At 37.1% G+C, this 13,592-nt stretch overlaps 1 long non-coding RNA gene and 1 pseudogene across 2 annotated transcripts in view; both read right to left on the bottom strand.

The window, feature by feature from the left end:
- Positions 1–246: 246 nt before the first annotated feature.
- Positions 247–1,836, bottom strand: LOC116624627 (annotated as a pseudogene). Its single transcript, XR_004297929.1, has 2 exons — positions 1,811–1,836; positions 247–1,114 (listed from the first exon to the last, which is right to left on the bottom strand). The product of XR_004297929.1 is annotated as a ribosomal RNA small subunit methyltransferase NEP1-like (transcript).
- A 613-nt stretch (positions 1,837–2,449) lies between these two features.
- The window catches only part of LOC116624695, a 37,354-nt gene continuing 26,211 nt past the window's right edge, over positions 2,450–13,592 (bottom strand). Inside the window, exon 4 of the long non-coding RNA XR_004297935.1 lies at positions 2,450–2,832. This is a non-coding gene — a long non-coding RNA (uncharacterized LOC116624695). The remainder of the gene's footprint in view (positions 2,833–13,592) is intronic.

Genomic DNA, 13,592 nt, shown 5'->3' with positions numbered 1-13,592 from the left:
GTAGCTTGGTAAAGGATCTGTTTTTCTGCAGTGGTTAAATATTTTATGTTTAGCCTGGAGAATGTGAAATGTAGGCATCTGGAAGCTTGCAAGTTTTTTTTTGTTTTTTTTGTTTTTCGGGAAGAAGTAGCTAGGTGTATATGGTAATAGTTTTAAGATCTTATTTCTGTGTTTTCGTCCACTTTAATACCTTTTATCCTATGTAGGTTTGTAGCAGTTTTATCTATTACAACCTATGATTAGGTGTTTTTTTTTTTTTTTTAATATCAATTAGGGTATTAGTATCTGAGGCAGTATTGATTTTCATTTTTAGGTTGCAGGTTCATTGAAGATGCTGTAGATATAGAATGAATATATTCATTTTCCCAAAGAAAATGGGTTTATTATCCCATTGAGTTTCAAGTTGAAAAAATTTTTGTTCCAACTTCATTTATAGGGTAATCAAATGGGATATGTATGTCCTTGCTTTCCCAAAACTGCATAGTCGTATTGTAAGAACGGCATTCCCGAACAGTGACTTACTAAGTGGTTCAAATTATGCTATGTCAATAGTGTGTGTTTTCGAAGAAGGGTCTTTTGTTAAATTACTACACATACTTGAAACGTTCTGGTCAGTTTTGCACACTTGATGGCAGCAGATCGGTTATTTTTTGGTGATGTACACTATCTTCTGCGAATAGTGCACATTGACTTGGGTATTTGCACCCATCACAAAAACAATGCGGTCATTTATGGGCACCAAGTCTCACACATCACTGGGATGGAGAAAGATATGACAATTTTCATACATTCAAATTGGATGTGTTCTCACGCTGGATTCTTGAGGCCATTAGCTGTTTGGACACTTAGTTTTTGTTAAGAGCTGAACCATGAGTTCACAAACGTGGTGAAAGTTTCCTGGAATTCAAGTCTGGGGGTTCACTTCAGCCAGCACATTCTTGTGTGTGTGTATATAAACCAAAGCAGTTCAGCTCAGTTCAGGGGACAGTCTAGATTCTGGTGAGTCATGTCCAGTCCGTCTTCCCCAGGGTCCCAGCCATTCTTCAATAATACAGACTCGTACTTGTCATAGTTTCATAGCTCACCTGTCTTCGCTACCTTGATGGTCCCCAGACTGAGTCTTCATCCTCTGTTCTTGCTTCTTGCCCTAAGTCGGGGCTGCTTGGGCATCCTAAAACAGTTTCTCTTATCTTCTAAGTATGGCTGATTTTGCATCCTGAAAATTCATGAGACTCGTATCTTGACTGTGTAAACATGCCATCAAAGCTTCACTACAGAAAATATTTGTATTTTAAAGTTTAGGAGAAAAAAATCAAACTTCTCATCAGTGAATTAAGACATAAAAGGATTATTCTTGTACCCATAGTAACTTAATCTGTGTCATCTAGAAATAAGTTTCATTTTTGAGTATCTTTCCTCTCTGGAATTTCTTTTCAGAAGTCTTTTTAGGGGCGCCTGGGTGGCTCAGTTGGTTAAGCGACTGCCTTCAGCTCAGGTCATGATCCTGGAGTCCCGGGATCGAGTCCCGCATCGGGCTCCCTGCTTGGCGGGGAGCCTGCTTCTCCCTCTGACCCTCCCCCCTCTCATGTACTCTCTCTCCTTCTCGCTTTCTCAAATAAATAAATAAATCTTAAAAAAAAAAAGTCTTTTTAGTTCACCTTGCAAAATGATTTTTATTATTTCCACCATTTTTGATAATATTGTAGTCTACATTAAGAGTTTTGTTGTTCTTAAAGATAATCATAAAATTTAGTATATATCCAGTTTTGACTGTACTGAGCATTAGTTTTCAATATATTCTTAATGTTACCATGTAGATATTAAGAACCTGTCCATGTTGCAGAAGTGATGTCTTTATCCTTCATACAACGCGTCCCTGTTTTCTCTCCCCCCAGCCATGGGCATTTGCCATTTTGCTTTGTTTTTCTTTGAGTGAAGCACTTTACTTTGCCACATATATGTGGAATCACCAAGATTTGTTTTTTGTTTATTTTTAAGAACAGCTATGTTAATGTGTGTAAGGTAGTAAGTATCTCATTTTGGTTTTAATTTATTCTTCTCTGAAGTGTAGTGATGTTAAGCATCTTTTTATATTCTGGTTGGCCATTTGTATGTCATCTTGAGAGAAATGTCCTTTGAAAATTTTACACATTAGTTCATCACGTTGTTTTCCATTGTTTTGATGTAGGAGTTCTCTATATATTTAATACCTTATCAAGCATTTGTTTTGCAAGTATTTTCTGCCATTCTGTACGTTGTCCTTTCACTCTTGATTGTGTCCTTTGACTCAGAACAGTTTTTAGTTTGTAGTCTCATTTGTCTATTTTTGCTTTTTTGCCCGTCGTTTTCATGTCATATCCAAGAAATCACTGCCAAATCCAAGGTCAACAAAATGTTAACCATGTTTTCTTCTAGCTGTTTTATAGTTTTGTATTTTACATTTAGGGCTTTAACATAATTTGCGTTTATTTTTGTATACAATGTAGCATAAGTGTCCCAACTTCTTTCTTTTATATGTGGAAATCCAGTTGGCCAAACAGTATTTGTTGAAGAGACTGTGTTTTACCATTGGAAGGTATTGGCATCGTTGTTGAAAATCATTTGATCATACACATGATGATGTGTTTCTGGCTCTCTAGTGTTCTCCATTCGTTTATGTATCTGTCCTCATGGCGGTTCCACACTGTCTTGATTAGTGTGTAACAATTTTCTAGCAAATTTTGAAATCAGGGTGTGTAAGTCCTCCACCTTTGTTCTTTTTCAAGATTGTTTTGAGTTTTTGGTGGTCTCTTGAAATTCCTTTATGAATTTTAGGATGATGTCTTCTATTATCTGTAAAAAGATGAAAACATAAACCACTATTATTGTTGTCACTTGCAGAAAGACCCAGAGAATTCCAAAGTTTTCATGTATTGTTGCCACACATGGGAAAGAAGCTATAATTATTTTTGATCAAAAATTCATTTCTGTGTTATATGCTACTGGGCCACCACAGATTTTTTTAAAACAATGCTACATTTAAAAATCATAATTGACATTCCCCATTTGTCTACCAAAAAATAGTCTCAGTACAGAGATGATTGAAAGAGTTCCTCGAAATTCCATTGTCCAATAGTAAACATAATGCACAGTTTGGTCATTTAACCTTTTTTTTTTTGAACCATGTTTAAATGACCAACAGGACATAGGTATCTGGATATACATGCAGGAAACAAATACATGTGTATATAGTAGACTTTTGTCCTTTGTTTATTTGTATAAATGTAATGATGTAATCTACATTTTCTTCAGATTTGCTCAGGGCTTGAAATGAACATGAAATTTCTCATACATAACCAAATATATACAGCATGAATTTTTAGTGAAGGTGGCAGAATATGTGACCTCAAAATGTGCCACTTTGGCATAAAGACTATTGAGTTGTGGGCAATTAAGCAGAAGCCTATACAAGCAAAGCTCCCAGCCCTCTCCCCATTTGCCTAAAAGTAGGGCATAAATTTTAAAAGATGTCTTCTATCTCTACCAGGAAGGAGAAAAGTTATTCCATGGAGAAAACATTAGTTCTTTAGCCTGGAGAGGGCACTAGAGAAATCTACGTAATGGATTTTACCAACTAGCCCTCATCTACTATTAGTTTCCCATATATTTGCCTTCTCACAATTTATTGCTCTGGAGATTCAAGGTCCTTTGCTTTTGTCATGTAATTATTCTAAAAGTTTATTGTTCCTCTGCAAAAATACTGTGTAAACTCAAGTTGTAACCAAGCCTTTGTGTTGCTCACCTCTGGGGACTCCCATGTGTCACAGGGAGGATACACAGGTCAATAAACTTTTGTGTGTTTACTCTTGTTCATCTGTCTTTTGTTATAGTGGCCCCAGCAAGAATGTACAATAGTAAAAAGAAAATTATTTTTCCTTCCTGATAGTGGGCAAATAATGTCTCATAAAGTGGGAAATTTAATATTGACAATTTACAAAACTATTTACAATAGAAGGAAGTTTAAACAAGTATTGTCAAAAAATAATATAAGTTTGTCTCATTCATAAGCCTGATGTTATGATACTCTTAGTTGCTCCATCCCCAGACGAGAGGACCAGGTTTCCAAGAACAGGCCCTTCTTGGGGCGCCTGGGTGGCTCAGTCGGTTAAGCATCTGCCTTCAGCTCAGGTCATGATCTCGGGATCTTGGGATCAAGTCCTGCATCAGGCTCCCTCTGCCTCTGCCCCTCTCCCCTGCCCATGCATGCGTGCACATGCAGACACACGCTCTCTTTCAAATAAAATAAAAAAATAAAATCTTTAATAAACCAAAAAACAAAACAGGCACTTTTTGAACCACATCACCTTGTACACTTTGCTAAGGACCTGCTATGGGACCAGTGCTTCTTCATGGCCTTCCCAGGGCTGCTGCAAGTGGCATCCCTAATGCCTAGGTGGGTGGGGATGTGTTGTTGGGTCACAGTGACTCCCAGGTACCTGACTGGTGCATTTATTTAAATATTTCATTTCGAACAAAAGAATATGTTTTTACAAAGTAAGGTGTGCATAAACAGAGGCAGTGTAGTGTAGAGAGGAAAGGAAGACAACCACTCGTGCCACCATTCAGAGATGAAGAGAGTGTTGATTTGGGGTATGTGTCCTTCATGCGTTTTGTTCCCTAAAAGGGGGTGGAGGGGCGCCTGGGTGGCTCAGTCGTTAAGCGTCTGCCTTCGGCTCAGGTCGTGATCCCAGGGTCCTGGGATCGAGCCCCACGTCGGGCTCCCTGCTCAGCGGGAAGCCTGCTTCTCCCTCTCCCACTCCCCCCGCTTGTGTTCCCTCTCTCGCTGTGTCTCTGTCAAATGACTAAATAAAATCTTTAAAAAAAAAAAAAGGGGGTGGAGAAAGAGATGGAAATAAAGATCCTTTAAAAACAACAGTCTAGGGGCGCCTGGGTGGCTCAGTCGTTAAGCGTCTGCCTTCGGCTCAGGTCATGGTCCCAGTGTCCTGGGATCGAGTCCCACATCAGGCTCCCTGCTCTGCAGGAAGCCTGCTTCTCCCTCTCCCACTCCCCCTGCTTGTGTTCCCTCTCTTGCTGTGTCTCTCTCAGTCAAATAAATAAATAAATAATCTTAAAAAAAAAAAAAATAACAGTCTAGGGGCACCTGGGTGGTGCAGTCGATTAAACATCCGACTCTTGGTTTTGGTTCAGGTTATGATCTCAGGGTTGTGAGACTGAGCCCTGCATCACGCTCTGTGCTCACTGCAGAGTCGGCTTGAGATGCTCTCTTCCTCTGCCCCTTTCCTTCACTCTCTCGCTCTCTCAAATAAATAAATAAATCTTGGGAAAAAAAAACACAATAGTCTAAGGAGCTTCCTAGACTCATTGGTAACTTCCAGCTATTTTGTTACTAAACAGGTTACTATGAAGGTTTTTTTTGTTATTTTCTTACTAAACAATGGACTATGAAGGTTTTTTTGTTGACTCTTCAATTCCACTGGTAAGTGTAATCCTTATTTCTTTTCTTGATTATTTTTAAGAAAAATCTTTACAAATACTGAAGTGTTTCAAAGGAGAATGAAAGTAACCCCTGCCAAGGTCCACCCCCCGGTGTAATCACCCTTAGAAGAAACTCTTTAAAAGAAATACATAGTGATAGTTTTAAAAGATACTTTTTTTTTTTTTTTAGAATTTATTTGTGAGAGAGAGAGGGCACAAGCAGGGGGAGCGGCAGGCAGAGGGAGAAGCAGGCTCTCCAATGAGCAAGGAGCCCAATGTGGGACTCAATCCCAAGAGCCTGGAATCATGACCTGAGCCGAAGGCAGACGCTTAACCAACTGAGCCACCCAGGCGTCCCTAAAAGATAGGCTTAAAAGTAATACATAGCTAAGAAGGAAAGAATTATTGAGAAAGAATAACAAAGCTGGAGATATCACAATCCCATATTTGAAGCTACAATACGAAGCTGTAGTAATCAAAAAAGTATGGTACTGGTACAAAAACAGACACATAGATCAGTGGAACAGAATAGAGAGCTCAGAAATAAATCCATGCTTATATAGTCAATTAACCTATGGCCAAGGAGGTGAGAATATACAGTGGGGAAAAGACAATCTCTTCAATAAATGGTGTTGGGAAAACTGGACAGCTACAGGCAAAAGAATGAAACTGGACCAATTTTACATCAAAACCAAAATTAAACTGTAAATGGATTAAGGACCTAAGTGTGAGTCTGACACCATAAAACTCCTAGAAGAAAACAGACAGTAATTTCTTTGACATTGGCAGTAGAAACATTTTACTAGATATGTTTCCTTAGGCAATAGAAATAAGCAAAAATAAACTCTTGGGACTACACTTTTATAAAAAGCTTTTGGGGCACCTGGCTGGTAGAGCATACAACTCTTGATCTTGGGGTCATGAGTTGGAGCCCAATGTTGGGGTAGAGTTTACTTAAAACAAAAAAAAGCCTTTGCATAATCAAGGAACCCCAACAAAACGAGAAGGCAACATATTGAATGGGAGAAGATATTTTCAAATGATATATCTGATAAAGGATTAATATCTAAAATATATAAAGAACTTACATAACTCAACACCAAAACCCCAAATAATCTGATTAGTAATGGGCACAAGACCCAAACAGACATTTTTCCAAAGACATACAAATGGCCAACAGACACATGAAAAGATGATGAACACTCATCATCAGGGAAATGCAAATCAAAACCACAATAAAGTATCACCATACACTTGTAAGAATGGCTACAATCAAAAACACAACAAATGACAAGTGCTGTCGAGGATATGGAGAAAAAGGAACCCTGTTGCACTGTTGGTGGGAAGACCAGCACAGGCCCCTGCCCACACTGTCTCCTGACCAGAGAGTTTTGCAGGGCCTCAGTTCTGGTGGGCATGGCAACAGGCCTCATTTCACAGGCAGACCAGAGCATACCTAGTTAAAACTTGACACATCTAGGACAGGGACCAAACACTGCCCCCAGCAGGCAAGGAAAGCATCTGCAGACGACTGGTCTGAGGAATAGAGCAGCCAGAACACAACAGCAGAGCGCACACAGAACACACTGGAAGCATTAACCTGAAGCATCAGGACCTGGGCACTACATGACCTCTTCTTCATAAGGCCATTACTTTCAGAAGTAGGAGACATGACTGGCTTTTCTAACACAGAGAAGGATGCAGAGACTTAAAAAAAGAAAGAGGAATTTATCCCAATTGAAAGGACAAGATAAGGCCACGGCCAGAGATCTGAGCAAAACAGATAAAAGTAACATGCCTGATGGAGAATTTAAAGCAATGATCATAAGGATACTCACTGAACTTGAGAAAAGAATGGAAGACATCAGTGGGACCCTTACCACAGAGACAAGAGATAAGAATCGATCAGAGATGAAGAATGCAATAAACGAGATTAGAAACAGGCTTGATGCAATGAACAGCAGGCTGGAAGAAGCAGAGGAATGAATTAATGACCTAGAAGACAACCTAATGGAAAGCAATGAAGCTGAACAAAAGAGGGAAAACAACATTAGGGAAAACAACATTATGCAAAATGAGAATAGACTTAGGGAACTCAGTGACTCCATCAAATGTAAAAACATTTGTATTGTAGGAGTCCTAGAAGAAGAAGAAGAGAGAAAAGAAGGCAGAAAATTTATTTGAAGAAATAATAGCTGAAAACTTCCTTAACCTGGGAAAGGAAACACATCCAGATTCAGGAGGCACAGAGAACACCCATCAAAATCAACAAAAGCAGGCCCACAGCAATACATATTGTAATTAAATTCACAAAACACTGATAAATCTGTTTTTTATATAAAGAAAAAAATCTCAAAAGTAGGAAGACAAAATAAGTCAGTAACTTACAAGGGAAAATCCATAAAGCTAGCAGGAGATTTTTCAGACAGAAATTTTGCAAGCCAGAAAGCAATGCCATGACATATTCAAAGTGCTGAATGGGAAAAATCTGCAGCTAAGAATAATGCATCAGCAAGGCTATCACTGAGAATAAAAGGACGTATAAGGAGTTTCCAAGACAAACAAAAACTAAAGGAGTTCATGATCACTAAACTAGCCCTGCAAGAAATATTAAAGAGGACTCTTTGAGTGGAAAGGAGACCAAATGTGACCGTATAAATGTAGGAAATACAAAAGCAGTAAAAATGAATATTTCTTTTTTTAATGAATATTTCTGTAAAAAAATCAAGTCAAGGAACTCATAGAAAAAGCATATAAAATATATACCTAAAACATAGGAGAGGAGAAAAGAATGGGTTCAAACTTAAACAGCCATCAACTTAATAAAGACTTATATGCAGAAAAGGTTATATACAAACCTAAGGGTAACCATATATCAAAAACCACCAAAAAACATGCAAAGAATAGAGAAAAAAATCCAAATAGATCACTAAAGAAAATCAGCAAAACATGAAAGAAGCACAAAAAAGGGTCAGAGAAAATGTCCAGAAACAACAAGTAATAAAATGGCAATAAATACGTATATATCAATAATTATGTTGAATGTAAATGGACTGAACGCTCCACTCAAAAGACATAGGGTGTCAGATAACAATCAAACGAGACCCATGTATATGCTGCCTGCAAGAGACTCAACTTAGAACTAAAGACACCTATAGATTGAAAGTGAGGGGATGGAGAAACGTGAGTCATGCAACTGGATGTCGAACGAAAGCCAGAGTAGCAATGCTTATATGGGACAAACTAGACTTTAAAACAAAGATTGTAGAACAAGAGACAAAGAAGGGCACTATGTAATAATAAAGGGGACAGTCCAACAAGAAGATATAACAATTGTAAATATATAAAACAATAATGAACATAAAGGAACTCATTGACAATACAATAATAGTAGAGGACTTTAAGACCCCACTTTTACATCAGTGGACAGATCATCTAAACAGAAAATCAACAAGGAAACAATGCCTTTGAATGACACACTGGACTAGATGGACTTAACAGATATATTGAGAACATTCTATCCTAAAACAGCAGAATACACATTCTTTTTAAGTGCACATGGAACATCCACTAGAGTAGATCACATATTAGGTCACAAAACAGGTCTCAACAAATACAAAAAGATTGAAATCATACCACGTAACTTTTCTGATCACAACACTATGAAACTAGAAATCAACCACAAAAAATCTGGAAAGACCACAAATATATGGAGGTTAAACAACATGCTATTAAACAATGAAATGGTCATCCAGGAAATCAAAGAAAAAAATAAAAAAAAATACATGGAAACAAGTGAAAATGAAAACACCACGGTCCAAAACCACTGGGATGCAGCAAAAGCAGTCCGAAGGGGAGAGTATATAGCAATAGAAGCCCTGTGTCAAGAAGCAAGAAAAATCTGGAATAACCTCATCATACACCTAAAGGAGCTAGAAAAAGAACAACAAATGAAGCTTAAAGCCAGCAGAAGGAAGGAAATAAAGATTACAGCAGAAATAAATGATACAGAAACTAAACAAACAATAGAACAGATCAATGAAACCAAGAGCTGGTTCTTTGAAAAAATAAAATTGATAAACCTCTAGTCAGGCTTCTCATAAGAGAAAGGACCCAAATAAAAAAGATGACAAATAACCAACACCACAGAAATACAAACAACTCTAAGAGAACATTATGAAAATCTGTATGACAACAAATTGGACAACCTAAAAGAAATGGATAAATTCCTATAAATGTTTGTTCATTTATTTTGTTTCTTAAATTACACAAATGACCAAAATTGTATGGTATTTGTCTTTCTCTGTTTTTCTTATCTCAGCATAATATCCTCTGGTTCCATCAAAGTTGTTGCAAATGGCAAGATCCCATTTTTTAATGGCTGGGTAATAATTCATTTTATACACACACACCTATATATACACACACCTTTATTTTTTCATCTGTGGATGGACACTTGGTTTGCATCTATATTGTGGCTATTGTAAATAATGCTGCAATAAACATAGCAGTGCATGTATCTTTTTGAATTAGTGTTTTTGTTTTCTCTGGATAAATATCCAGTAGTGGTATTACTGGATCATATGGTATTTGTATTTTTAATTTTTTGAGAATACTCCATACTGTTTTCCACAGTAGGCACACCACTTTGCATTCCCATCAAGAGTGCAACAGGGTTCCTTTTTCTCCATATCCTCGACAACACTTATTTCTTGTGTTTTTGATCATAGGCATTCTGACAGGTGTAGGGTGATAATTCAATGTGATTTCAATTTGCATTTCCCTGAGGATGAGTGATGTTGAACATCTTTTCATGTGTCTGTTGGCTATTTGTATGTCTTTGGAAAAATGTCTTTTTGGAGCCTCTGCCCACCCTTTAATAGGATTACTTGTGGGTTTTTGTGTTTGTTTGTTTGTTTGTGTTTTGGTGCAGTGTAAGTTCTTTATATATTTTAGATATTAACCCCTTATCAGATCTATCATCTGCAAATATCTTCTCCCATTCAGTAGGTTGTCTTGTCATTTTGTTGATGGTTTCCCTGGTCATGCAAAAGCTTTTTGTTTGTCTTAAGTGTAATCCCAAGAGTTTATTTTTGCTTCTTTTCCTTGTCTCAGGAACATTAGTTTGAAGAGACTGTCTTTTCACCATTGTATATTTTGCCTCCTTTATCATAGGTATATTTGGCCACATAAGCATGGGTTTATTTCTGGGCAATTTTATACTTCTAGTAGTTTTTTGGAGGAGTCTTTAGGATTTTCTATTATAGTGTTGTTTGCAACACGGTGCAAAGTTAAAGTCTTACTAGTATGGACGCCTACTTCTTTTTCTTGTCTAATTGCTGCAGCTAGGACTTCCAGTACTATATTGAATAAAAGTGGCAAGAGTGGATATCCTTGTCTTGTTCCTCATATTCGTGAAAAAGTGCTCAGGTTTTCTCCATTGAGTATGATGTTAGCTGTGGGTTTTTCATATATGGCCTTTATCATGTTGAAGAATGATCCCTCTAACCCCACTTTGTTGAGTCTATCATGAATGGATGATGAATTTTGTCAAATGCTTTTCCTGCATCTATTGAGATGATCATATGGTTTTTAGCCTTCATTTTGTTGATTTGTATCATGTTGACTGACTTGTGAATATTGAACCATCTGTGCATGCCTGAAATAAATCCCAACTGATCATGGTGGATGACCCTTTTAATATATTGTATGCAATTTGCTAATATTTTGTTGGAGATTTTTTCATCTATGTTCAGCAGAGATATTGGCCTGTAATTTTTCTTTGTGTTGTCTTTCTGTGCTTTTAGTATCAGAGCAATGCTGGCCTTGTATAATGAATTTGGAAGCTTTCCTTCCTATTCTCACTTATGGAATAGTTTGCAAAGAATAGGTGTTAACTCTTTAAATGTCTGGAAGAACTCCCGTGTGAATCCATCTGGTCCTGGGCTTTTATTTTTTGTTAGGTTTTTGATTACCAATTCAATTTCATTACTTGTAATTGTCTGCTCAGATTTTCTATTTCTTCCTGGTTCAATTTTGGGAGATTATATGTTTTTAGGAATTTATCTATTTATTCTAGGTTGTCCAATTTGCTGGTGTATAATTTTTTTGTAATATTCTCATAATTCTGTGTTCCTGTGGTGTCAGCTGTTACTTCTCTCTTGTTTCTGATTTTACTTATTTGGGTCCTTTCTCTTTCTTTCCTGATGAATCTGGCTAAGGGTTTGTCAAATTTGTTTACTGTTTCAAAGAACCAGCTCTTGGTTTCATTAATATTTTCTATTGTTTTTTAGTCTCAATGTAATTTATTTCTGTTGTGATCTCTAGTATTTCCTTTCTTCTACTTACTTGGGGCTTTGTTCATTGTTTTTCTGTTCCTTTAGGTGTAGGGTTAGATTATTTGAGCTTTTTCCAGTTTTTTGAGGTAGGCCTGTATTGTTATATACTTCTTACAACACTCTGTCCCAAAGATTTTGGACCAATTTCTCTTTTCATTTTAATCTGTCTCCATTTATTTATTTATTTTTGGTATTTCTTTGATTGCCTCACTGACCCATTGTTTGTTGAGTATCATGTTGTTGATTCTCCATATGTTTGTTTCTTGCAATTGTTTTTCTTTTGATTTATTTCTAGTTTCAATACTGTTATCAGAAAAAAATGCATGGTACAATTTCAATCTTCTTAAATTTATTGAGGATTGTTTTGTGGCCTGATACTTCATCTATTCTGGAGTGTGTTCCATGTGCACCTGAAAAGAACGTGTATTCTGTTGTTTTGGGATGGAATATTTATTCTCTATGTGTCTGTTAGGTTCATTTGGTCCAAGGAGTCATTAATAGACATTGTTGATTTTTTTTTTTTTTTTGCCTGAATGATCTATCCATTGATTTAAGTAGAGTGTTAAAGTGAACTACTATTATTGTATTACCATCAATTTCTCTATGTCCATTAGTTAATATTTGCTTTATGTAGTTCGGTGTTCCAGTGTTGGGTGTGGAAATATTTATTTTATTTTATTTTTTAAAGATTTTTTTATTTATTTGACAGAGAGAGACACAGTGAGAGGGAACACAAGCAGGGGGAGTGGGAGAGGGAGAAGCAGGCTTCCCGCTGAGCAGGGACCCTGGGATCATGACCAGAACCGAAGGCAGACACTTAACGACTGAGCCACCCAGGCGCCCCATGGGTGTGGAAATATTTATAACTGTTCTATCCTCACGTTGGGTTGATCCCTTTATCACTATGTAATGCCCTTCTTTGTCTCTTGTTATATAGTCTTTGTTTTAAAGTACATTTTGTCAGGGGCGCCTGGGTAGCTCAGTCGTTAAGCGTCTGCCTTCGGCTCAGGTCATGATCCCAGGGTCCTGGGATCAAGCCCTGCATCAGGCTCCCCGCTCCGCGGGAAGCCTGCTTCTCCCTCTCCCACTCCCCCTGCTTGTGTTCCCTCCCTCGCTGTGTCTCTCTCTGTCAAATAAATAAAATCTTAAAAAATAAAGTACATTTTGTCTGATACAAGTATTGCTACCCAGCTTTTTTGTTTCCATTTGCATGAGGAATATTTTTCCATCCCTTGACTTTCAGTCTGTATGCGTCTTTAGGTCTGAGGTGAGTCTCTTGTAGGCTGTATATAGATGGGTCTTGTTTTTTTCTTCCATTCCACCACCCTATGTCTTTTGATTGGAGTATTTAGGTAATTTCATTTAAAGGTAGTTACGTACTTATTGCCATTTTTGTTACCTTTTTTTGGGTTGTTTTTGTAGTTCTTTGTTCCTTTCTTCTCTTCTCTTTCTTTGTGATTGATGGGTTCTATAGTGTTATGTTTGGCTTTCTTTTTGTTTTTTGAGTATCTATCATAAAATTTGGTTTGTGGTCACCATGAGGCTCCTATAAAGCATCATAAGTACATTGCAGTCTATATTAATTTGATGGTCATTTAAGCTCAAACACATCCTTAAAAAAAATGAACCAAAGAATCTTTTATTTTTCCCCTTCTGTTCTCTTCCATTTTCACTCCTTCCTTCACATTTTATGTGTATGTTGTCACATTTTATTTTTATTTATCATTTTTTATGTCTAATTTATGGCCATTTCTTTTCCACTTAAAGAAGTCCCTTTAG

Source organism: Phoca vitulina, unplaced genomic scaffold (assembly GCF_004348235.1).
Source record: "Phoca vitulina isolate PV1807 unplaced genomic scaffold, GSC_HSeal_1.0 scaffold69, whole genome shotgun sequence".
Lineage (NCBI taxonomy): Eukaryota > Metazoa > Chordata > Mammalia > Carnivora > Phocidae > Phoca > Phoca vitulina.
The sequence above is the reverse complement of the archived record's forward strand: the minus strand, read 5'-3'. Positions and strand labels throughout refer to the sequence as shown.